Raw genomic sequence first — 26,574 nt, forward strand, 5'->3', positions numbered from 1 at the left:
CACACGCTTATGGCAAACAAATCAGTGTGATTGAGCGTGCCGTCTCTGGAGGCTGTCGCCCGCGTTGGAGAGACATTATCGTCTGCGGTCAGACGGTGGGAAAAGGGATACAGGGCCTGTCTGTCTAGCTGTCTGCCTGTCTGCCTCTCCCTCCTTCCTTCTCTCTTGGCCCCTATCTCCTTCATCTCCCCTGGCCTCTCTCTCTCTCCCCCTCTCCATCCCTGCTTCTCTCTCTCTCTTTCTCTCTCTCTCTCTCTGATCAGTTCTACCTCCCCAGCCTCTCCTTGCCTGGCGTGTCCTGGCGTTTATTAAATAACCTGTCTGTCCACTGAAACCTGCCATTACTGCCGGCTGGCCTGCACCAGGAGAGACCCGCGGACGGGAGAAGCAATTCATTTAGAGAGCTGGCGGAGCAGGGGGGGGGGGTCATGTGGGGAGGGAGAGAGAGAGCAGAGGAGGGCATGGAGAGAGAGAGAGAAGCGATAGAGTAATGGTGAAAGAGAGAAGGAGGGGGCTGGATTTAGGCCTCCCCTGTGCTGCGCTACGTGGGTGTGTGTAGGGGTGTGTGCGTGTCTGTAGATGAGCTCTTGTTTGTGTTCTGCTGTTACTGTGTGGATGCCCTTTACGTGTGTGCGTATGCACCTTTGTGCTGTGTTTGCACACACACACTTATGAGGTGGATGTGATGCCAATTAAAGATGTGTTTGTGTGTGTGCTCGCACGCACACGTGCAGAGGTGGCAGTTAGCGCTGGGTTGTAGGAGGAAACAGGTGGTGTGTTCAGTGGGGTCACGGGAGGTTTCCCTTTCAGTGTAATCTCTCTCCTTCAAACCCCCTCTGAACACACACACACACACACACACACACACACACACACACACTGCTAACAGTGGCTGTTTCTCCATTCAGCCTGTGTCTCAACTGTAATTCGATTTAGGGTATGTGTGTGCGCACACACATGTGCGTTTTGCTGAGCTGATGAGTTGCTGTGACACCCATTTAAGTTCCTGTGAGTGGACACAGCCAGCATGGGGACGGGCCTAAGAGCTGTTGCTTTTTCTGTCTGAGGCCACTGACCTCTAACCTGCGCGTCTCCTCCACACAAGCAGGCACGTACGCACGCGCGCGCTGCTCCCATTCAGCCCCTCGGCTTTCACTGCAAGGCTGCCCAATACATCGTTTATCAGCTGCTATTGTGATACTGGCCTCTGCGATACCGATATCGCCAAGCTGCCACACTGCAAATGAACCACGTGGCCCTTCTGATGAATTGCGACTGTCTGATGATTTAACGAGCGTGGGCCGTTTAGTCGAATTAATGCCGACCAATTTAGTGTCTGCGATTCACGCCCGCGGTCCACACAGTCCAAGTTGTCTCACTATAGCAGGTAGTTAAGTGAACAGATTAAGGGTGTGTTATCACCCCTCTGTTTTGCTCCACAGCGGCGGGGTGGGGTGGGGGCAGTTCCGTGTCCCGGTTGCGCCCGGGAGGCGGGGAGTGATTGTGATCTGCGTTCTCCGCCCCAGCAGAGTTAATAGGCATACATATGTTATCTGGTGGCTGTGTGTGATCTGTTCATTACACAGAGCCTCTCCCAGAAGGAAGAGTCTTAGTGGTGCTTGGCTAAACAAAGGCAGCAGCCTAATTACCTTCTACCCGCTCACCACTGGATTGTAATCATCTCAGAGCCCGCCTCTAAAAACAGGGCCTGGGATTGGCTGAGAGCCATGACCAGCTCCGCCCAATAGGACAAAGCCACACTTTTATTTCCTGTTCATTCTTATTTTTGTTTTATTTCAGTTTTTCTTGGTTTGGTTTTGGGTTTTTTTGTATCTCTCTGGAGTCCTTCAGGGTGTTTCCATGAACACTGAGGTGTGCACCATTTGCCTGCCACCGAGGGGATGACACACTTGGGAGATGGAGGCAATTTTGCCCCCCTCCCGCAACCTTATTCCCCCCTCAGAGAGACGGAAAGAGATCGAAAGTGGGAGAGGGCAGAGGGCAGCAGGAGAGATGGAGAGATGGAGACGGAGGGAAAGAGAGGACGCTTGTGTGCTAAAACACAAGGCAGCAACAAAAGGAGCAGAGATGATTCAGGAGACTTAAAAAAAAGATAAATAAATAAAACCCGACGGCTCTGTTCGTGACAGGAAATTAGTTTTTGGGGCTCAGGTTATCAGATACAGTGCCTGAGTCAATGGCAGGGAGAGGCAGAGCTGAGGGAGCCGGGAGGAGTGGTTATGGCGGGGGAGGCGGAGCCGAGGGAGCCGGGAGGAGTGGTTATGGCGGGGGGAGGCGGAGCCCCGTGGGATTGAGGCGGGGCAGAGTGGTTATGGCAGGCTGCTGCTGTGCACTCTATATTAGGTGGTTCTGGCCAAGGGCTAATGTCGACTAACACATGACGGGAAGTGAAAATCTGCGTTTCAGGGGCCCGATGGCCACTAGATCTGGGTGAGGTTTTGTTCAGGCGGCTCTCGGTAGCAGGTGCCCATTTTCATAATTGCATTCTATTACCCATAAGCCTCCTCACTCTCTCTAGGTCAGGCGTGAGACTCCTGCATTTGCATACTGACCAAGTCTCCTTTTGTTACTCTCTCTCTCTTTTTCCTTTCTCCCAATCGTTCTCTCTCTCCATCCCACTCCCTCTTCACGTCACCCTCCCTCCACCTCCTCCTCTTCCTCCTCCCTGGGCTTGCCAAGTCACCTTTGCCCTTTGCCCTTTGCCCTAGCCACTTCCTGCGTTCATGGGGCGACTCTTGTCTCGGGGCAGACTGCTGAGCGTGAGGGGAAGCCTTACTCACCTCCAGTCTGCAGGCCCTTTGAGCTTCCAGGGATCCTCGGAGCTCTTTTGAGTTTTTTTGTTGTTGTTGTTGTTGTTGTTTTTTTTTTCGTCTTTTCTTTTTTTGTAGGTCAGAAGAAAGCAGGCACCCGCTGTCTGATTTTAAGCCGAGTTTACGCGGCGCTGTTACCACGACACTTGCACGTCTACGGATGGCAGTCGCAAATCGTGAAAGAATTCTTCGGTGGTGAGGCGGAAGCCGCGCGTCTTTGAGCGCGTAACGGGTCACGCTCTACGGGAGCCCATGCGGGGCCTCTGCGACCCAAACACGGTTATCTCTGCGCGGCGCCAGGACTTTTGCTTCACAGCGTCAGTGTGTGACCCCCATTACGACACACGTCTAAGAGCAGCCCTGGAATTCCGCACGAGACGCACGCCAGCTGCGCACAGCAGGACGGCGAAATCGGCAGAATCCAGTGTGTGAGAACTCGAAAAGAAGGAAGTTTTGTGGAATTGTGGCAGCAGAGAGACCCATCTGATGTCTCGTTTTGGCAATAAGTTGCATATGAATGACAAAAGCAGAATATCATAAATTTTTATTATCTTGAGTTTATGACCAGAAAGGTTTCAGCGCAATTTTGATCTCAGAGTCTCTCATGGATTTTGGACAAGATTTCAGCTACAGCACCTCATACTGTGACACTGAACAAGCGTACAAGACCACTGGAGTCACAAAGTGTAACGACCATAGTTCTCTGGTTATGTAACTTAGGGACTGTAATTCTCTACTTATGTAACTTTAGGGACACTAATTCTCTGCTTATGTAACTTTACGGACCGTTATTCTCTGCTTATGTAACTTTACGGACCGTTATTCTCTCCTTATGTAACTTTAGGGACTGTTATTCTCTCCTTATGTAACTTTGGGGACCATAATTCTCTGGTTATGTAGCCTTAGGGACTGTAATTCTCTGGTTATGTAACTTTAGGGACCGTTATTCTCTCCTTATGTAACTTGGGGACTGTAATTCTCTGGTTATGTAACTTTAGGGACCGTTATTCTCTCCTTATGTAACTCTCTAATTATGTAACTTTAGGGACTATTATTCTCTTGTGTAACTTTAGGGACCAAAATTCTCTGCCTATGTAACTTGGGTACTGTAATTCTCTGGTTACGTAGCCTTAGGGGCTGTAATTCTTTACTCATGTAGTTTAGGGACTGTAATTCTCTCCTTATGTAACTTTAGGGACTGTTATTCTCTTCTTATGTAAGTTGGGGACCGTAATTCTCTGGTTATGTAACTTAAGGGACCGTAATTCTTTGCCGGCGGCGAGAGGTGGAGCCATGCGAAAGGCGACTCCGGCTGTGTGCGGGTGGAGGTTATCTCTTCCCAAAGCCCATTTGTCTGTGATGTGATTTATTTATTTATTTATTTATTTATCTCTTCAGTGAATGCCGCGTTTTAACCCGAGGGGTCCCCGGAGGTCTTAATAACATTCTGCTCGGCGCCTTTGTATGGCCCGCTCGAAACAAGATGCAGCCTACGCGTGTGTGTGTGTGTGTGTTTGGGAGAGGTCTGGCGTATTGGCTGGCCTCTTCTCCAGCAGAGCCGTTTGGCCACGGCCCAGTGAGGTACAAGATTATGGTGTCACTTTCCAACCTGCGCTTGACGGTCTTTTTGGAGAAAGAGCAAGAGGAATTAGGCCCCTCCCCCCACTTCTGAGGTGCCAGAGAGTGAGCGTGTGCCCTTCGGAATGACCCGAGTGTCTGAAGGAAAGATGGCTAACGTATCGCAACTGTGATGTTCGTCGGACTCGCGACAGGAAGGGCAAATACGAAAAGCATTTCCGCGGCTGTGTCTTTACTGAGTGTGTGGGAAACTGGTGGAAAAAACTGGGAAAGTCACTGATGGGAATGCCAGACTGCCATTAGCCTGTATTAGAGGTTCACCTCCTGCTTCCCATCACTCCAGGAGCGCGTGGCGTGTACGGGTCAGTACCCGTGGCCTGCTCTCCAGCGTGTAGCTGGGCAGGGTTTGGCTCCTCCCCATCAGCGCTGACTGACGGCAGGTCAGAGCTGCTCAGGGCGAGTGACCTTGCTCTGTCCGAATGCCCCTCCCATCTCTGCCCCGCCCTGGTGTGCTGCTGCACACGGGTGCACCTGTTCTCTGCCTGGTTTCTGCAGCCGTTGGCAACTAACTTTGGCAGCATCTGCTTAGAAGTCGTGTGTGTGTCCTGCTGACATTGTCTAAACAGTAGTCTAAGCCTAGCTTGGGCCTAGCGGGCCTGTGTACACTGCCTGCTTCTGTGTGTGTGTGTGTGTGTGTATACACGAACATGCTAAGTAAGCAGAGAGGTACCTACCCTTTGCGGAAGACTTCTGTCATACATCCACCCCACAGTCTCTCTAGGGACGGCCTCTGCCAGCACCGTGCATGTGTTAAAAGGTGGAAGAGGAATGCTTTCCTTCCTGTGCGTGTGTGTGTGCGCCTACGTATGTGTGCGTGTGTGTGCCTACTTTTGTGTGTGTGTGTGCGTGCGTGCGTGCGTGCGTGCGCCTGCGCTTGCGTACGTGCACGCACATGTGTGTGTCCTTGTCTGGGGCCTAATGAAGCCACTGAGGTATTGAAGCACGGAGTGGGCAGTTACGACAGCCAGCACCTGGAGATAGGGAAGGGGGGTGTGTGTGGGGGGGGAGCAAGCCTGTGGAAGTGTATCGGGGAGAAAGGCGGATGCTTAGCAGTGGATGTATCAACAACTTGCTGCAGATTAGGAGGATTTGTGTCTAAGGCAGGGATTCATTCCTCATTTTCCGCACTTACACAAGTGTGTGTGTGTGTGTGTGTGTGTGTGTGTGAGGGTGGTGGGGTGGTTTTATCTATCCGGAGTGCTACAGGCAGTATGGGTAAACAGAGCCGATCCCTGGAGCTCAGCGCCGGGGTGCCATGGGAGGTCGACTGCTTGCTTGCCGCCGGTCTCACAGATCACAAATACTCGGGTCACGTGATCAGGGGGAAGAGACAAACCCTTCCTCCGTGATTATTCTCTCCTGTGAAACGATTACGCACCATCAGGTTTTACAGCTCAGAAACCTTCTGCCTTTACAGTCTAGACAAGCCATTATAACATGTCCTCTGGCCTGTCCTGTAAACACGCCGTAAACTTTAAAAGACGTTCTTTAGCCGGCGGCACGCGCGCCTCTGAAAGGTGTGATGGCCTCGTTGCGAAAGAACTGAATTACGATGGGTCGGAATTGGCAGAGATCTGGCAATCGCTGCCCAGCTGTTGCACACCGTGACAGCTGGCAGGATCCACAGTTCCCACCCACTAAACAAACCTCGTCCAATAAAAACCTTTCTGTGGAAAAAAAAAAAAAGACAAAGATGTTTGATTGAGGAGCTCATACGGTCTCTGGATAGTTAATGCCATTTATTATTTGATTATGATGATAATAATAATAATAATAATAATGTATTAAAAAAACCAATTTTTATATATACATTTTATTTTTTTAGTATATATTTATATAATATACAAATGAATATATACATATTTATAAATAAAATTGAAAGCATTTTTATTTAGATTTGATTTTATTTCTTAATATTGCTGATGGCGCTTTGTTTCCTCATTGTTCAGGCCACTTTTGCCTCTCCATTTTGACACAGGAATGGGAGCCTGCGTCTGAGGGAGGTGTAATTTAAGGCATGACTGGCTCCTGTACGCCAGGCCGAGTTTCTCCCCCGCCAGCTGACTCAGCTCCACCACGCTCGCTCGCTCCACGTGCGCCCCGCCGATCCCACGTGCGCCCCAGCGATTCTGAGCATGCCCCACCAATTCCATGCACGCCAGAGGGCTCGGTCTCTCCGAGGACGCCGCTGCGAATGGCTTTGACGCGCCTCGCAGACCTCCAGAGCCGGCAGGAAAGCACTTTAATTGAAGGGCGGGAGACGCTCTGTTTTGGAAGTGGGGTGGGGGGGGACCTTTCCGTCCGCTGCATGTCTGGGTGGGTGTGCGTGTCGGAGCGGAGTGCTGGTTTCGAGCGGCTAGCCTCGAGGCCCCACCGCACAGTCCGTTACGCAGGCAAGTGGAGGGCAGATGAGGGAGGGCTTTTAGAGGGACCCCCACGCAGCTTATCATCACTCCAGCTGGCTGGGCATTGAGACTACACAGCTACAAGGGAGTCTGACCAAAGGGGGTGGGTGTGTGTGTGTGTGTGTTCGTGCTGTAGTTTGCTGCCGGCTGTATGCTCCTTTCTTGCGCTGTGGGGGGAATGCCGCGTGGTGGTCCGCGCAGTGAGCATGTTCAGCGCTCTAACGGCTCTGTTTACCACAAGTGAAGTCACATGCCTGCTGTCCTGTTGCATTCTCTACGGGGCCCGTACAGATCGTGTTACGTCAGTGTCGCATGGCATCACTTAAAAGCACACACACACACTCGTATAAACAAGGCTATATGCACATATGCTTCCCGAGAAGAATGGAGACCTAAACCAGGAGATGTTCTTCGCACTGTTCCTGCCGTTGATTTGAGCGCTTGTTAGCCTGTTTACTGCAGGAATTTGGGAGTCAGCGCTAGGAGGGAGTGATGAGAGGTGCGCGTCTGCTGTTAGCCCGCTTGGTTTCTAATGAGGGTTTGGAGCCGTAATGGCTGAGCGTGGTAAACAGATTAATTAGCGGCACTTATTCTGTTTGTACTGAATTATGGGTGCAACATTCTGGCTTTGGTGCGTTTTGTTGTGGAGCCGAGAACGTCTGGGGAAGGTTCCGTGGCCCTGGCGTATCGGGGGAGGGGCGGGGCCAACGCCACGCCTTCGCTGCAGCGTCGGAGTAACTTTCAGCCGTCAGCCTCTGTTTTGTGTTCTCAGTCATGGGGGTAATCGTGCTGACAGCTTGTTTGTGAGGACTAGCGCCGTCTGTGTGTGTGGGTCTGATTGCATGCCTCTGTGTGTGTGTGTGTGTGTGTGTGTGTGTGTGTGTGTGTGTGTGTGTGTGAGATTTTGTGCATGTTTCAGCTTTTGGCCTAGTCTGCCGTTGACCTGGAAGAGCTTGTGAGAAGGGCCAGTGTGGAGAGTGTTGGGGCTAGTTTGACCTTTAGTAAGACACTCTACACTCTGTGTGTGTGTGTGTGTGTGTGTGTGTGTGTGTGTAAGTGAGTGGCTCTGTCCTCATGCCCTCTTATGTGATGGGGCTGATATGTATCTGACAGTATCTCATGTCGGCTGTGTGAGTAGCTGGACTAAAGCTTGTATATCAGCTCTCACATGTCTCCCTGCGCCGGCCTGTGACAGGGTGTGTGGAAAACTGGGGCAAATTACCCAGCTTCACTTACCCCCCCCCCATTCCCCGTCCTGCTGGGTTAGCGTGTAGTCTCCCACTCCCAGGCTCATCCACGCCTGCTTAACGCCACCGCTGTCCCACCCGTCCCCCGAGACGCCCTCGAGGAAGCTCCGTCAGGGCCCTGCCACAACCGGGGCCGACCCCGAGGGGAGACGGGAACAGGACGGAGACAGAGGAACAGCCACAGGAGAGAAGATGGCAGGACTTCAGAAGGAAAAGCGACTGGCTTTGATGGAACAATGGTGGTGTTTTCTGTGGGCTGCTAGACTGGGTGTGTGTGGGGGGGGGGGGGGTTGTGTGGGTGTGTGTGTCCCACCACAGCTGGGCGAGCAAGCACTGAATCACATCTGCATAGAAATAACAGGGGAGGGAACGAAGCAAGATGTGCGCGCTCTCTCTCTCTGTTACACTCACACACTGGCACACACTTTGTGTGTGTGTGTGTGTGTGTGTGTGTGTGTGCTTTAACATGCATTAATGCTAAGGAACTGCAGGAGAGGAGATGAGAGGGGAGTCAACCACTGTCGAGGGTGTCAGGCCAGTGTGAGCATGCAATACACACACACACACACACACACACACAATCTGTGTATTTCTGCTGGGCTGTCTTCTGCAGCTGCTACTGAGAGAGGAATTTGGCAATGTTCAGTCTGTTCCAACACACACACACACACACACACTTTTCCCTCATCACACCTGATTCCATTTGACAAAAGCCTCTATCGGCTTAATATTTTTGTATCCGTCGAAGGCGACTGAAGACTATATTCTGCCCATCTGTCACATCTGTTCTTTTCTTTCCCACTCTCGCCTTTTGTGATGTACGCACACACACACACACGCGCACACACACGCAGCGCTCTGGCTCACAAGTGCTTTAATTCCACTCAGGCGCCACGGAAACGGTTCCATAACCAATCAGCAGGCCTTTCTAATGGAACCCCTGTGGACTGGGTCACACAGCAGCGTCATGGCTAACCTTTCAGGGCTCTCCATGACTCAGAGCATGCAGCAGAACACACACACACACACACACACACACACACTGATCTCTGTCTTTCTCTATTAAGCCTCTTCCTTGTAAACCCGTCTCTTGGGGAGACTGGTGCCTCAGAGTCCCGGCTGTCCTCCACCTAAATGTTGAGTCCTGCACGTGTTGGCTCCCACATGTTGTGTGTGTGTGTGTGTGTGTGTGTGTGTGTGTGTGCGCTGTATGTCTCTCCTGTGTCCATGTTTTGTGCGTGTGTGTGTCTCTGGTATCCATGCATGCTGAGTGTATCTCGTGTCTACGCGTGTTGTGTGTCTCCTGCATCCACGCGTACTGTGTGTGTGTGTGTGTGTGTGTGTGTGTGTGTGTGTGTGTGTGTGTGTGTGTCCGTGTGTGTGTGTCCTAGGACTGAGTGACCGCTGCAATGAAGAGCAAATCGCCATTAGAGCCCAGAGAGGCTGACCTCACACATGTCTCCTGTACACACACACCACACACACACACACCCCTGTCATTCTGTCTTCTAGCAGTGCGTCTCTGTCTCTTCCCGCGTTATCTGGACCGTGCACGCCGGTGCGGAGAAGCCACTCCCACCGCGCAGCTCTGCCCTGTCACTTTCTCAGGGCGAAACGCTCCGCGTTTTCTCTCTCTCTCTCTCTCTGCTCGCGGCGGGCCAGAGGGCCAGAGCAGCCACAGAGTGGTGTGTGTGTGTGTGTGTGTGTGTGTGTGTGTGTGTGTGTGTGTGTGTGTGTGTGTGAGAGAGCGAGAACGGCCCCTGCCTCTGTACAGGAGACCTCTCCTACCCCCAACAGCCTTTAACACACTCACTCCCACAGTCCAACGGAGGCTCCCCTGTGAAGGAAGTCACTGTCGGGGTGCTGTGTGTGTGTGAGAGAGAGAGCGCGCTCTGGCTGGGATAATTGGAAGCCCTTCTGAGCAGAGCTGTGTCTCCGTGTGCCGCTGTTGTGTGGGGTCGAGCCCTAGCTGTCAGTCTTGCTCTAATTGCTCCCTTCTCTGATGGAGAAAGGCCTTGTACAATACACCGTTTACCACCCACCCACGTACGGGACGGAGCGCCACGCGATCTCACAGTATCGCTTTACTGCTGATCGCGATGGTGCGTGTGTTTTTAACCGTTGGCCGTCAGAGGTTGGGCCACCTTGACTCCTGGTGGATTTCACCCCAAAAGCATTCAGGAGGACTTTTTAGTTCCCTTTTGTTCCTGTGCCATATGCTCCCCCTGTTGGATCAGGGTTAACGAAAGAGCAGGGGGTGTCTGGTCTTCAGAGACCCCTGCACCGAGTGGCATCCGCCCCAGAGGCAGCATGGCATGGCTAAGCTCAACAGCGGCGCCCCTTAGGGACGGTCCGAGGGATCACGCACACCTCTCTCTCCTCGTGGGTTTGGGTCCAGAGCGCCAGCAGAGCTCGGCCCCGCAGTGGTGTGCGGCTCTTGTCCGAAGGGTCTTTGTTTTCTTTTGCTTTTCTCTGCCCACGTGGTCTGAGGGTATCTGCCTCTGCGCGGAATTCTGGGAAATTTACCTGTGGAAGTGGACGTGATTTGTGCTCAGCAGTTAGTTTTATGATGCTTACAGAGGTTCACTCATGCACAGGGATGATGGTGTTTGTGTGTGTGGGTGTGGATGAGTGTGTGAGAGAGCGAGAGAGAGATGGAGAGAGTGGGTTATGAGTGAGGGAGACCGAGAGAGAGTGAGTGTGAGAGAGAGAGAGATGGAGAGAGTGGGTTATGAGAGAGAGAGACCGAGAGAGAGTGAGTGTGAGAGAGAGAGAGATGGAGAGAGTGGGTTATGAGAGAGAGAGATGGAGAGAGAGTGGGTTATGAGAGAGAGAGACCGAGAGAGAGTGTGTGTGTGTGTGTGTGTGTGTGTGTGTGTGTGTGTGTGTGTGTGTGTGTGTCTCTTCCAGCTGCCCCCTCCTCAGCACAGTGCTCTGGAAGTGTGTCATTAGTCCTCATGGCAGGAACGTTGCCACGGCAACTTCAGAAGTGGTAGGAATTCTTCAGGGGAAAGGTCAGAGAAAGAATGAGCACACTGGCTCTGGACTCTGGTGCAGTAGCTCTCATCATCAAACTGTGTGTGTGTGTGTGTGTGTGTGTGTGTGTGTGTGTGTGTGTGAGAGAGAGAGAAACACAACTGACTGAATATAATCACCTGGTGAGTGTTTTTCCTGGAGAGAAGCAGCTGTCTGATTGGTCACTCGTGTTTTCCTTTGGGCTTTGCTTAAGAAATTAGTGGTCTTATTTTATCTCTGGCAGCCAAACAAGTGTAATCTTTACCGTGTGTGTGCGTGGGGGGGGGATAACGCACACCATCGCCTCGGCCCATACCAGTACTCCCAGTACTCTTTACTTTCACCTGTCTATTGGATTCATTGGCTCCTCCCTATGGCACTTGGCTGTGTCGGTGGTCCGGGTCAGGGCGTGTCTTGGGCATCCTGTTTTAAAACAAAAGGTCCATTAGGTGTTGTGGCTTTTGGTTGCCACAAGTTCTAAGGAGGGGTTGAGGGGGCGTGCCTCATGCCTACGTCAGTGGGAGGTCACACAGCCCCTCACACAGTGCCCTCGCAACGCAGCACAACAGAGGTGTGTCTGTGTGTGTGTGTGTGTGTGTGTCTCTGATGTGCCAAAGCTCCTTTTTTGCCCCTCTTCCTCCTACTCAAACTTACACATCACCCCTCCAGCTGACCCTGGCGCCTGCGTACCCCTCCGGGTTTCCCGCCATCCCTCACCCCGCCTCCTCCACCTGGCCCCTCCCACCTGCCAGTTCTGTTCCCATTGTGCCATCGTTCTGCCCTGCCTTGGCTCTTGTTAAATGGCCAGGTGCCACCGCGGTCCAGCTCCCCCCACGGCCGCTCCTTGTCGGACAGACGCGGAGGGTGAGGTGTGTGTCCGTGGGACTCCCTTCACACTCTGCTGTCATAAAGGAAGGCGATGGATCCGAGAACGCGCGCCTGTGTGTGCGTGCGTGCGTGCGTGCGTGTGTGCTCCTGGGGTTGTCCTTTGTACAGCAGGAAGCACAGGAGACAGTTGGACAGGGAGGAGACAGACGCCCTTCCCACTGGTGATGGACAGAAATAGCTCACTCGTCCCTTCACTTCCTGACACGCAGGCTCTCAAAGGCATTATTGCATTATCCATCACTCAGAGTGAGAGAGAGAGTGAGACGGGTGGAGGTGGGTGGAGGAGGGGTCTGGTGTGTAGCGGTCCAGGCCCCCTCCCCTAACTCTTTGATGGAGGTCATTAGAGGTGAAGGTATTCAGGAATAACAGACATCGTGTTCCCAGTACACACACACACACACACACAGAGCTGCCTTCCTGAGCATTGTTGCAGTAGAACAGAAGGGGTCCTTTGATGGCCACCTGGAGAACTCTGTAGGTCATAATTTGCTTGGCTTCAGGAGCGACTTCTTCATAGTCTTGTGTTTCCTGCACCGTGGAGTTCCGTGCTGATTAGTAGTTTTTAAAAGCAGCAGTGATCAATGACTTTAATATGAATTCAAGGAAGACGGCGCACGCACACACATGCTAACACACACGCCCAAAGCGCAGTACAGCGTGGTCCATTTCTGACGGGCTCAGCACATGGAAGTAGGTCTTGTATCTGGTACGTCCCACACAGACGTTGAGAAAATCCTCCAGGTTCACGAAGCTTTATGAATGGACAAGAACCAAAAACAGAGCCGCGCTGTTTCTCACCAACACGCTGTCACTGTGTGCAGGAACAGATGGGTTTTGGAGGGAAGACAGAATCAGAAACGATGAGAGAGAGAGAGAGAGAGAGAGAGAGAGAGAGAGAGAGAGAGAGAGAGAGAGAGAGAGAGAGAGAGAGAGAGAGAGAGAGAGAGAGAGAGAGAGAGAGAGAGAGAGAGAGAGAGAGAGAGAGAGAGGGGTTGAGGTTGGATCCTCGTCAGTCTCTGCCTGCTTTGTTTTGAAGCCTCTCCTGTTCACCACACGCAGTGAATGCACCGAAGACGAAACGTTAGCAACAAGAGCTGCCATTTAATTAAACACAAGATAGGGTTTTAGAGAGTGAGAGAGGGAGGGAGGAAGAAAAAGGACGAGGTTTTGGCAGCACGCCTGAGAGAACTGTTCAAACTTCCTTTTCTGCGTTCTTAATAACACGCACTCAACTGGGCAGGCGATCGTCCGCTCTTCACACGGCTAATTAAAAGTCTGGGATGGACTCTTGTGTCTCCAGCTATTCCTGCGCGGAGACGGGAGACCGCTGTCCCGTCGCGGCGGACTGTCCTGTTTGTTCCGGTCCATCAGAGTCCCCTGTCCAGCCTGAAGCGCGTCTTTCACTGCATGGGCCTTCCCTGGCCCCGAGGTGTGTGTGTGTGTGTCTGTGTGTGTGTGTGTCTGTGTGTGTGTGTGTCTGTGTGTGTGTGTGTCTGTGTGTGTGTGTGTCTGTGTGTGTGTGTGTCTGTGTGTGTGTCTGTGTGTGTGTCTGTGTGTGTGTCTGTGTGTGTGTGTGTCTGTGTGTGTGTCTCTGTGTGTGTGTCTCTGTGTGTGTGTGTCTGTGTGTGTCTCTGTGTGTGCGTGTCTGTGTGTTCCTGTGCGTGCGCGTGCGTGTCTGTGCGCATGCGTGTCTGTGTGTCTGTGTGTTCCTGTGCGTGCGTGTGTGTGTCTGTGTGTTCCTGTGCATGCGTGCGTGTGCGTGAGTGTGTGTGTGTGTGTGTGTGTGTGTGTGTGTGTGCTGTGGTGATGTAGGCACTCATTTCCCCCACCAAGCTCCCATCCTGCTCTCACTCTTTTATTCAGCTTCTTCACTCTCTCTCACTCCTTTGACTCCACCCCCCGTTTCTCAGCCATGCGTGCGTGTGTGGAGGGGCGCCTCCTCCTCACCCCAGTGCCTCCATCAGATAAGCCCTGACGGATGCACAGCTCCTCACTTCTCCCTCCACTGCTACGCTGCCTGTCAGAGGAACCAAAGCCATTTAATTAAAGCAGATAACAAACTTCAGTCTCCGCCTCCACGCTTATACGGCGGGTGGGGGTGGGGTGGAGGTGGGGGTTCTCGCGCACTGTCCCCAACCAGTCGATAATCAGAACCTGTAGGCTCTCCGTCAGGGGGCGGGGCTACTGTCGCAACCTTTAGTGTGTACTGGCTGGTATTCCCAGACCCTGGTATTCCCAGACCCAGACCAGTAAGAGGTCGGGCTGGATCAAAAGCACCACCCCTAATCGCGTGGGGTACGCGGCTGGTGGTGTGGGGGGGCTGCGTTCCGTGGCGGGCCGTGTCGTTAGAAGTGGCGTCAGAGTTGACAGGCTGCTCCTAACAGACTGCACGACGGAGAGGAGATGATGTATTTTTAAGTGCACGTAGGTGCCATTATGGTTCAGATAGGGACCCCACTCCATAACTGAAACCAGCTCGTACACACACCCTCATTCCCTGTGTGTGTGTTAGAGCAGGTTGCAGACGGCGTCACTCTTGGGGGGGGGGGGGTTGATGGGGGCATCTGATCCCCCTCCCCTGGTCTCTGTGGTGACCGGTCCATCCGCTCCAGCACACACGCTGCGCCGTCCACCGCCGCGCTTTGATGATGTCATATCTCTTGCTCCGCTGGCTCTGTGTCGGTGGGTGTGTGTAAGCACGTGTCGGCCCCCTGTGGGCTGTGCCGGGGCACTGAGGGATAATGGCAGCTCTGCAGTGACCCCCATGGGTGGAGGGGATCTGCTGCCCTCCATCTGGGCATGAGGCACGAGGGGGACTGTCTTCTCTCAGGGCACCTTCATCACATCCTGAGAAGCTTCTCACCAGCACCTGAGACCAGAGGTCAGCATGACTGCGCTCGCTGTCAAAGCAGCACAACACACACACACACACACACACATTGAGAAGCTGCTACTGGTCTTGCTGACTTCTCTCTCCCACACACACACACACACACACACACACACACGTGGATGAATTTTAATACTCTGATATTCAGATATTCATATATTCATATGTATACTTGCATTCAGCCCCCACTGGGATTGGAAAGAGCAATTTAGAGGGGGGGGGTGTTGGTGGAGCGGGGGCTGTGTGTTGGTGGGTGGGAGTGTTCTTGTGTAAAGGAGGGTGCATAGTGGTTCTGTTTGAGTGTGTTCAGGAATGATGAGTAAGTGATGCACTTGCCTCTGAAGGACATGCCTGTGCGCGCGCACACGGTGTGTCTGAAACGCTCGTGTGTTAGTGCACAGGCTGTCATTGCAAGTGAGTGCTGCCACTTTCTGTTGCCACAATGTTCGTATCAGTTCTCACACACGCGCACACACACACACACACACACACACACACACACACACACACACACGGAGCTACTCTGTTAGTATCGGTTCACTCTTTGTGAGTGTGTCTGGCTCAGTTGGGCAGTAATAGTGGCAGTTCTGATCCGTAGGCTGCTGGAATATTCCTGGGAGTTTTCCATACATCGTTTCCAGTGCCAAACCTCGTCCTGGGTAGAGTGAATTGCTCTTTTAGAACCCAAGTCCAGCATTTTTACATTTTTCTCTAGCTCCCACCCAGACTAGAAGGTCTCTCTAGAGTCATGTCCCCAACGTGTCCACAATTGTGTCCTGAGCCAGCCAAGATCATTCCTGTGTCGCAGGAAACAAGTGGGTCTACAGGTATATCCAGTGCTGTGTGCGGGGGGGATGTGTGGGGCTGCTTGGTTGGACTGGTTGGAGTTCTGCGGTAAGGTGAAGAGAGCATTTTCTCTCTCTCACTCTCTCTCACTCTCAGGAGCTCCTTCTGAAAACCTCCCATGCTTCAAGGTACTGCTGGGTAACCATAGTGACAGCCCATAATTGGTCAGAGTAGCTGTAATGATGCCAACATTTACCACACAGTGGTGTTTACTTTACACACACTTACACATGCACGCTCGTGTGTGTGTGTGTGTGTGTGTGTACACATGCGCGCACACACACACACACACACACCAAAAACAGCAAGGAGAGAGTAACATGAAACACGTGTTTGGAAGAGTGAGGTGGGCCTCGCTGTACCACCAGTGTACTGGTTTTAATGGTCTGTGCGCTTCTCTCTCTTTCAGTTCAGTTCAGTTCCAGCTTTATTGGCATGACTGTATCAGGTGCTTTACTTGCCAAAGTAAACAGTCTGGAACTGAACATGCTCTCCCCTCCCATACCCCTGTACTCCCTCTCCCTCTCTCTCTCTCTCTCTCCCTCTCTCTCTCTCCCTCTCTCCCTCTCTCTCTCTCCCTCTCTCTCTCTCCCTCTCCCTCTCTCCCTCTCCCTCTCTCTCTCTCTCTCTCTCTCTCTCTCTCTCTCTCTTTTTTCTCTCCCTCTTTTCTCTCTCCCTTTTCTCTCTCTCCCCTCACTGTTCAGCAGGCCTGTAAGACTGCCGTACGTACGTACGTACGTACGTGTGTGTGTGTGTGTGTGTGTGTGTGTGTGTGTGTGTGTGTGTGTGTGTGTGTGTGTGTGTGTATCTTTGAGGTTTCCTCACCCTCTCTATGGACAGTGGCAGTGACGAGCAGATTTATGGCTGCACCTGTCTGTAATGGCTGGCACAGATCAACACTTAGAAACAATTTACTGTTTTTCACTACTGTGTGTGTGTGTGTGAGAGAGAGAGAGCGTGCACGGGCGGGGGCGAGGGGGGTGGGTGCCTGGACAACTCGACCTGTTGGTGGGGTACTTTAATACTCAGTAAAAGTCCGGAGACAGAGGAGTGGTAACTGTGACCCAGGTCCATGCGCCCCATTCAGCTCCGTGCTCCTTACTGACAGACCTGAACGCACCACTGAGTGATGATGGGTGAGTGAAAGGGAGGGATTGTGAATAAGTGAGTGAGGGAGGTGTAGAGGAGTCTAAACACACTTGGAATAGGTAATGCACACCTTGGAATTATTTCAGTCACACTGTGTTGTGCGTAGCTGCGCTCGGAATTGGCAAATGAGCCAAACAAGAAGTAAAGGTGAGCCTGGAGTGTTGTCAGCACTGTGGGGCCTGTAGCCATGACAACGGACTGTTTATGGCACAGTTACCAGAGCTGCTATGCAATCAGACCAGCCACAAGCACTTCTGCCACTGTTATGTAAACAAAGCTTCTCTTTGCTTTGCTTTACTGTACACACACGCACTCACACACACACATACACTCATACACTCTCTCTCATTGATTATTTCATTCGTCAGACGCATTCGTCAGAAGAGCGTGTTCGGTGCAGGCCTACATCCTGGCACACAAACAGAAGTCTTTAATGTAATTGATGTAATGTGCCACCAGCAACAATAAGGTATAACGTCTAATTGCATTAAGTAGTCGTCACAGCGCTGTAATTAAACTGCTGGAGACGAGTGATTACCAAGCCCGATTGAGACGGGAGAAATATAATTGCAGCATTATGCAAATACCAATATCCCTTGTCTTTACTCGCTGCGTTTCACCTGCTATTTCTCATCCCGTCTCTGCGCTGGCGTAGCGGTGTCGTCCGTGCGCTGCGTGCTGGGCCTCCTCCCTGCCTGTGGACTCAGCACTGGGTGGGGCGATGACAAACTCCCTCCCGCTCACGTCCCACACGATACGGGCGAAATATCGTATTGCGATGATTTTGTTAGGTATTGTGATTACGATATGCATCAAGAGCAAAACCCTTCCAGTGGCAAAGGTACTCGACTTGTAATCAGAAGGTTGTCGGTTCAAGTCCCAATGCCGCCATGATGCCACTGTTGGGCCCCTGAGCAAGGCCCTTAACCCTTAATTGCTCAGGTTGTATTCAGTCCTAATTGGAAGTCGCTTTTGATAAAAGTGTCAGCTAAACGTCGTAAATGGTGAGCCAGATTAGAATATGAGACACCCCCCCCCCAAGGTGTGGCTCAGGGCTACCTTGGTGATATCTCTGGTTTGTTGAGTTTCAGGCCAGCCATTACATCCTGCCCATGCCCAACTTTCATTTCCAAAAACTGGTTCCCAGCTGGTGCTCCAGCTGCCACGTTTAGCAGGGAATCGCAGCTGGAGAGGGAATTCTCCCAGTGTGAACTGTGCAGTGTGCTAACAACCCCGCCACCCCTAAATTAATATGGCCTCCTCGCCCACGAACCCCCGTCCAATCAGACGCCCCCTCCACCACACTGCCGGCCTTTCATTGGCTCTTGGTTGGTCCTTGTTCTTTGGCGACTGACGGTTAAGAGTAGCTTCAGATTTAGCGAGTGGAGTCCGCGCCGTGGTGCCCTCTGCCAAAGCTCCGCGCACGACCCCGCTCGGTCGCGCGTCATCTCCCATGATGCTCCTGTGCCACCCCCGCTGCTCCGGTGAAGAAGGGCCGGTGGAGAGATTTGATTGGATGCTTGCGGGAGTCTCAATCAAGCAGATTCTTTCCCAATCTGCCGCTGACACTGGACAGGCGGGACTCCCTCTGCAGGCGCGAAGAGAGGTGACAGAGCGTGTGTCTCTCTCTCTCTCACACACACACACACACACACACACACACACATGCACGCAGGCAGAGTGGCGCAGAGCTGTGACTTAAAATCCGGCCCTGATTTAAAAACTCCCCGGGCAGTGCAGCTGCTCTTGTTCCAGTCAAAAGGCCCAAATGAGCACCATTGTGGTGGGAACGTGGCCCAGCCTGGCAGCAACAAGCCACGCCCCCTAGTGTAGGTCATGCCCCCAGCACCTCTTCACATCAATCCATCTTGCCTCTGGTGCTTTTATTTGTTTTTTACTTGCCTCTGGTGCTTTTCCCTTCTCATCCGTGCAAACGTCAGTTGTCTGCCGCCTGGTTTTCCAGGTACGTCACACAGATGTTTGCTTTTGTTTGTTTATCTTGCATATTTATTTATTTTGTGCACGTGTGGACTTGTTTTTTTTTTTTTGTTTTTTTTTATTTTATTAAGGGGCAGTGAGGATGTTTATGACCAGTCCAGAGCTACAGGGCCTGATGACTAGCTGTGTGTGTGTGTGTGTGTGCTTTCGTCTAGGGGATTAGTCTTATGTAAATCCACATCACTTGAGCGCTCTTAGACTGCTGCTCTTTAGGAGGGCTGGGTAATTGATTATTACCACCAGTGGATGGTCTTATTAAAAGGCCGGGGATGTGGGGGCGTGTGTGGGTGCTGCTCCCCACCGCAAACCCAGCACAACCCCAGTAGCTTATATTTACCTTCCAAAGGCTCTGAGCTCACTGAAGGGCAGCCTGTTTATCGCCTGCTGAACAGTGCGAACCAAGCAGCAGTTTCAGTATCTCATCACCGAGCTGCGGGGGGGGGGGGGGGCAGGGGGGGGGGGGGGGGGCCTGATGCCTTTGGGAAAAGAGGTGCAGCGTGGGGGCCAGAGTCCATCGATCGGCGGCCCCCCGTGGACGAGAAGCAGACAACAGGTGATGGGGGCGCTTTGGGCGGATGAGGGAGGCCTGCAGCCCAATCCACTGGGGATTAACTGTTCGAGTTTGCAATTAGGCCCCTGGATTGGCTGGGATATTTGTAGGAACCCAGTCAGGCCTGCAGACATCTTAATGGAACTTAACAGAAGTGTGAAGATACACCGGCAGCTTGTGAAGGATTTTCAGCAGACGCACGTGTGTGTGTGTGTGTGTGTGTGTGTGTGTGTGTGTGTGGTGTTGGCCATGTTTGTAGCAAATCGCTCTGTCTTGTTTTGATGTTGCTTTTTTGTTGTTTTGAAAAGATGCTGTGAGTCTGGGAAAAGCCCCCCGTGGGCAGGGCTGATGCATCTTAGCCCAGGATCCAGGTCCACGGGCTTCTAGTTCCTAATCCACAGAAACGGGAAGCACGAGTACGGCTCAGAGGGGGGGGAGGGGCTTAGGTTGCCGGTGACACGCGAAAGCCGATTCTCTCTCTCGCTCTCTCTCTCTCTCTCTCTCGCTCTCAATTCAATTCAATTCAATGGTGTGTTATTGGCATGACAAATATCCACACTTGTACTGCCAACGCTTTGATGGAGAAATTACGAACACAGAATGGTAAACAAAAGGTAAAATAGATTTTAAGTCGTTTAAATCTCTCTCTGTCTCCCTCACTCTGTCTCCCCATCCTTCGCCGCTCTCGCTCAGTCTCGCTCTCCTGTGACTGATCCCGAATGATCAAAGCCTGTCTTTGTCTCGTGTTATGTCTGTGAGACAATCATGGATAAGAGGGCAGCGGGAGAAAAAAAAAATCTCTCCTCAGCTTCATTAAGGCCTGTGACTTCCACCCCCGTGAATCTGCGGGGAGGGGGTTGAGTTGTGCGGACCAGGGGGGCGGGGCTAAACTACTACCGCCAATCTTGGCTGCTTGGTTTTTGCTTGCTGGTCTCCAAGCGGAGAAGCTCTTGAGCCACTAGGAGATGTATTATTTAGCAGTGGCGTGGAGCATGGCCGGGTCGCCGTAGCTCTGCCCGCCTCACGCTCTGCCTGCACCTCCAACCGGCACACAGCTATATGAGGTCATCAGGAGAGGGCAGAGGGTGGTGTTTGGATGAAGCCACGCGTGCCTCCTGACGCAGGGATTTTAGTTTAGTTTGTAGCGGCCAATGAAAGGAGTGTGTGAGAGGAAGTATGAGCATATGGTGTGTGTGTGAAGACGGTAGAGTGGGGGGCAGGGGGTGGAGCTAAGTGACCTCGCACTGGCACGAGGGTGGGCGGGGCTTGTGGAGAGCCGAGAGCAGGCTGCCTGGTCTGATGACTCGGGCTCTGTGGTTTGTGGATACGGTGCGCTGCGGACCCCAGTGGTTTTAGCAGACGGCTACTGCACCCATGCTTTGGCCTCCACTGACCCTGCGTCCCTCCACCCTTTTCTGGGCCTGTTCCACTGGCTGCTGGCGCTTGCTTCTACGTATTCACTGTCTCTTGACTTGAGCTTCAGATTACAAGGCGGATGTTTGGGAACACAAGCCTGGAACGCTCCACAGTTCCCCATCCTGTCTGACGTCCCATTCCTCACCAGCGCATAAAGTTCTTGTTTTTCCAATTAGCTGCTAAAGTCTGCTTTCCTCCCCCCCGCCCAACCTGCCAGGCGCCGTCTCTCTTTCGCACGCTCTCTCTCCCTCTCTCTGTCTCAGGGCTTTTGGCGGGGGGTTAATTGTGTCGAAAGTAATCAGGCCTGCTGAAACTCAGCTCTGTGGAAACTTTCTCCCTGTCACCTTGAAATTCCCTTCCAATCACCAGGAAGCACAGATCTCTCCTGCCAGCATCGGCCAGGACACTCCAGCCGAAAGGAGGCCAGATGATGTTGATGTGCGGGCATGCAGGCATGCATTGGCGGACGGAGGGGTATAAGGTCACATGGTGGAGATGCAGGGTTCCTGTGTCCAGACCAAGTGACCTGATGTTGTTCTTGCGGACCTCTGGAGTCCAGGGTTGATTTAAGTGAGTTGGATTAAACTGGTGTACAAATGGAGGCTGCGAGGGTGGGAACCAAAACTTGCACACAGCTGGTCTGTCAAACCAATTACACCGTTCAGGTGGAAATCACAGGCTGGGTTTGCTAAGCAGTCCGCCAGCGAGCTTCTGTCCTGACGCGCAGCCGCAGGTAGCAGCATGCACGCACACTCACACACACGCACACACACATGCATTCTCTCTCTCTCACACACACATTCTCTCTCTCTCACTCACTCACTCACTCTCTCACACACACAAACACACACCCATCCACTCATTCACTCACACGCACTCTCACTCACACTCTCTCTCTGTAACTCACACACACACACACACACACACACTCACACACACTCCCAGGCCACCAGCTCACCTGCGTATATCATTTTCCGCTACCTTTTTCGTCTTTGTCCTGCTTTGCTGTTTGATTATTGTTTTCACAAATGTTTCACGGGACACAGCCCCTCCGCCAGCACAGCGTTTCCGGTGTCGTGTGAACGGCAACTTTGCTGCAGAATATTCCGTGCCGGTGCAATAACTGCACGTCGCCGTCCTCACCTTTGAAAGAAACCACTCCATCACTCGTGTTTCTCTATCACGAGTTTCTGCAGAGACACAGCGAGATTGTTCTTCCTAGGCTGCTTTCCAGAAGGAGCTCCAAAGATAGACTGCAGCCATGTTGGCTCCAAAGATAGACCGCAGCCATGTTGGCTCCAAAGATAGTCCGCAGCCATGTTGGCTCCAAAGATAGTCCGCAGCCATGTTGGCTCCAAAGATAGTCCGCAGCCATGTTGGCTCCAAAGATAGTCCGCAGCCATGTTGGCTCCAAAGATAGACCGCAGCCATGTTGGCTCTTAAATCGCTGCTATATACATCCGGGCGAATTGGCTGATTAGACACTTTTGATTATTAAACTTAATGTGCTTCTGTCCACCTGGCCGCCAGCTTCCAGTCGTTGGAGGGAAAGGGGAGGGGTGAAGACCGCTGGTTTCAAAACATTTTTTCAATCTCTGGCCAATAGGGGGAAGGTGGCTGGTCTGTTGCCAGCTGGTGGCGGTCTAACCAGTCGGCTAATCTCCGTTAGCGTGTCCAAGCTGCGGGGCTTTACCAGACATATTTCTGTTCTGTGTGCTTTTGTGCGTCCCCACTGTGGAGCAGTTAGAGGTCTGGGTTTCGACGCCACCACAGAACTGATGGAATTTGACGCTATCGGCACCGTTGGATGAAAAGGACTTTTTTTTTCTGTTACCTCAAAAACGCTGCGATTAAATGATATTATTCAAGCTTCTCACGAGGAAAAGCTACTTTACTCCTCAGAGATAAAATAATATGCTGGGAAATTGTACTTTTATCTGCTACATTTTAATCCTGCTGTTGTTGTGATATGATGACATAAGAGAAGAAAAACAGGATGTGTGTGTCCTGGGGGGAGGGTGGTATTGATTGAGATGATTGTGTTGGAGAGATCTGTCTAAAGAGTCAACAGACGCAGCGTAGCAGCTCTCGGCCAATCACAGGCACTGCGTAGCAGCTCTCGGCCAATCACAGGCACTGCGTACTGACTCTCAGCCAATCACAGGCACGCCGTACTGACTTTCAGCTAATATTTGGCTGTGCTGATAGGGTTTGTCAGCGTCACCCTTATTTTTGCCGCGTAATTCCGTGTAAGCTCAGTTGATGTTATTTTAGAGTGCTATTCACTCCGCCTCACATTGAGTCCAGGGTTGCGTTATGATTGTGGTTTCTGCTTTTAGTGGCCCTGTTTCTAATGAGTGTATCTGCAAGGGTTTCACGCTGTAAAGGCTCTCCACAATATGTCCACTACAGTGTGTTCAGAATTATTATGCATGCGTTTGATTTTTTTGGAGACGTATCAACACATCCTTTCCACGGCACCTCCAAAAGAGTCCCTAATTGGTCCCTAATTAATGTCTGATGGTTACCAAACTTCCCTTTGCCTGACGACCAGATTATGGCCTGGCTGGGTTCCTCGCCTGATTTAAGATCTATAAAATATTTATGGGCAGTTGTGAAGCAGTGAGTGTGTTCAGGTGAATGTCGATAAGTCTGATGTTCTCTGGATGGCAGTGGTGGTGCAAACACGTGCAATTAATACTCCCCACAGTTACGTAGATGAGAGTCTTCAGACTACGCATGAGCTGGAAGGATCCTACACGGGCAAATGGATGTGAATTTGACCATTACGTCTTGTATTTGTGAAATATTTCCATCTAGTTTGAAAAGTCTTATGTTTGTCATTATCAGAACTAAATGCAAATATTTGTTTTTCTCTCTTCCTTTGCTCTCTCTCTCTCTCTCTCTCACTCTCTCTGTTCTTCTGCGTCTCTGAGCAAGCGCTTCTAAGCTCTCGTCCACTGTAGCAGCGGTTCTGTCTAAATACGTGCCCACCGTCCGGTTCTGGAATGCCAGTCCTGGCATGTTTGCCATAGGATTTGCCTGGGAGCTGTTAACACTGGCACTGGAGTTTCTCTTTTTCCCGCATACACACACACACACACACACACACACACGCGCGCACAGAAATGCCACAGCAGGAGTGTCCATGGAGACAGGTCTTGTTAGGCCTTCAGCACATCACAACTCTCTTCTGGGGATCCACACACAGCTCACAGTTAACACCACAAAACATATTCTTCCTTCTGTCTTTCTGCTCCATTTCTCACTCTTTCTACAGTCGTTTGTTCCCCCCCCCCCCACGTCAGATTAATGTTTAATCTTTGCCGTTTCTTTAGAACATGGAAAGTGCTTTTTGCTCTCTTTAATAGGAGAACATCTGAAAGCACAGTGCAGTGAAAGAGTGCTTGAGAGGGTGAGCACACGCTCTGAGAGTTCTGTGGCCACATGGTTATGTCCCTTCGACTGGGGCGATACCTTGGCGATACGGAGGGGACGTGTGGCTCAAAACGGCAGCAGCGGGGTCTTGACCTTCCCTGACCTTCCCCTGCGGACGCCCCCGTCGCATCAGTGCACACGCACGAAGCCACGCCTCCGTTTAGTAACCAACGCCAGACTGGCTTGAGACTTTCAGCACTGCAGGGTTTTTTTAATAGGTCCATGTTGAGCCTGCCAGTGCATGTATATATAAACACACTCTGATTGGCCATGTAGCGGTGTGTGTGTGTGTGTGTGTGTGTGTGTGTGTGTTTCAATTTATTCTTTTAAATGGGCCGCTATTTTTCGGAATGTAAATCGTAATTGAGCATGTGTGATTAATCCAGGCCTCTGTGTGTGTGTGTGTGTGTTTGAGAGGGAGAGAGGGAGACAGGGTGAAGGCTGGACGTGTGTGTGTGTGAGTACTGAAGGTGAGAAAATGTGCAGAATGCTTCCATATGTTCATGGCAGCGGGATCCCTGGATAATCACAAGCTGTGTGTGTGTGTGACACGTCCTCGTGTCCATCCTTGTCTCTCTCTGTCCTCTGTGTTTGAGTATCTATGTACGTGTGTGTGTGTGTGTGTGTGTGTGTGTGTGTGTGTGTGTGCCTGTCCCTGAGGGAGAGACTGCCTGTGTAGGGGTTATCTTCCTTCATGGAGGGATTGACAGCTAATCACCTCCTCTGACAAACAGTGAGAAGGAGAGAGGGAGAGAGAGAGGGGACAGAACTCTGATGGTGTAGCTTTTTAATGTCCTCTGAGTCACAGTAACCCAAGGATCCTGGATCTTGTCACTCCAAGCTCCTGGATTAGCCTGAGGCTCCCTGTCCCCTCCAACGCCCCCCCACCCAACATCTTCACTCCCCACTGAACAGAACTCACAGGCCTCCCTGCGGCTGGTATCCTCCCCCATGAGCTGAATTCATTTCCATGTTTATTCATTCTGCCAGCTCAGCCTTTGATTCCCCCCCCCCCCATCTGCAAAATGGCTCCAGATGTGTGCCAGTGCGGGGCCGTGCGCGTGTGCCCGGGGGTGCGGCGCGGCCCACGTGTGCCCGTGCACGTGTGTGCATTTTTCAAGACGGACAGGCTTTCAAGCGCACGGCAGGTGGAAACGGATCAGCAGTTCCTAGTCCAGCGTCTCGTTAATCGCACCTGGTGACGCCTCGTCCGTCTGCGTCCAGGGCCAGCGCTGGGGAGATTTCGGGGGGTGCGAATTACTGGAAAGATGGTCGCGTCGATGCAGCGCGCCTGACGCTGCGTGTTGCAGAGTGCGTGCGTGCGTGTGCACGTTGCGAGCTCATCTGGCTGTGGTGTGAGATGGCAGCGGGCAGGCGGGAGTGTGTGATGCACTATTCTCCGCATCACAATTTTGGCGCTGACCTGGCCTGCTGTGATCAAATGACGCCTTAGCTGTCCAACAGAGGCTCAATTTGAGGCTCGATTGGCACCGGGCACCAGCAAGGGCACACACACACACACACACCCCCTAATGGAGAGCTGCGAAAATAGCTCAGCTCAAACAGATCTCATCAATGCCTCCGTCAATGAATAGCATGCTATTTCTAGCAAATACCAATGACTTGTGCATTTGCCCTTTAGATCAGAGGGAGGGGGCACGTTTTTGACACGGGTCAGGCATGGTTCAGGAGCAGGGGCTACACCCCCACACACCCCAAAACATGCCCACAAAACCCCATACACCCCAAAACACACCCCTACACCCCAAAACATGTCCACACACCTCCACACACCAGGGATTAACGGCAGTCTCCTGTCTGTGGGCTACGCCAGCATGTCATTGGTGCCCAGTTGGGGGGGCCAGGGGTGGTGTGGGGGGAAACTCTGGAATGAGTGATTGGCAGAGCTCCTCGGCGTGTGCGCTGGTTCCTCCCCCAGCCCCCCGCTGGGCCCACCCTCCTGGGGCTAGCACCGCCTGCGGGCTACAAGTCCCCGCCCCCCCCTGCTGAGCTGCAGAGTTCAGCGTTCTCTGATTGACTCTGCCAGGCACCACCACAGTAGGTTCAGCCACTAACGAGACGCAGCGTGATGGTCCAATCACACTTAACTCTGCTCGCTTACCCTTACAGCGCACACACACACACACACATAAAAACACACACACACACATATATAAACACACACACACACACACACACACACACAAAAAAACCTCTTCCTCGCCCTGTGAGTCTTTATCTATCTCTATGTTATGTCTGCCTA

General features: G+C 52.1%; 1 protein-coding gene across 5 annotated transcripts in view; it reads left to right on the top strand.

Annotated features, from left to right (window-relative positions):
• The window catches only part of msi2a (musashi RNA-binding protein 2a), a 152,123-nt gene that overhangs the window by 41,281 nt on the left and 84,268 nt on the right, over nt 1-26,574 (top strand). The window lies entirely within an intron of this gene.

Source organism: Electrophorus electricus, chromosome 17 (genome assembly GCF_013358815.1).
Source record: "Electrophorus electricus isolate fEleEle1 chromosome 17, fEleEle1.pri, whole genome shotgun sequence".
NCBI lineage: Eukaryota > Metazoa > Chordata > Actinopteri > Gymnotiformes > Gymnotidae > Electrophorus > Electrophorus electricus.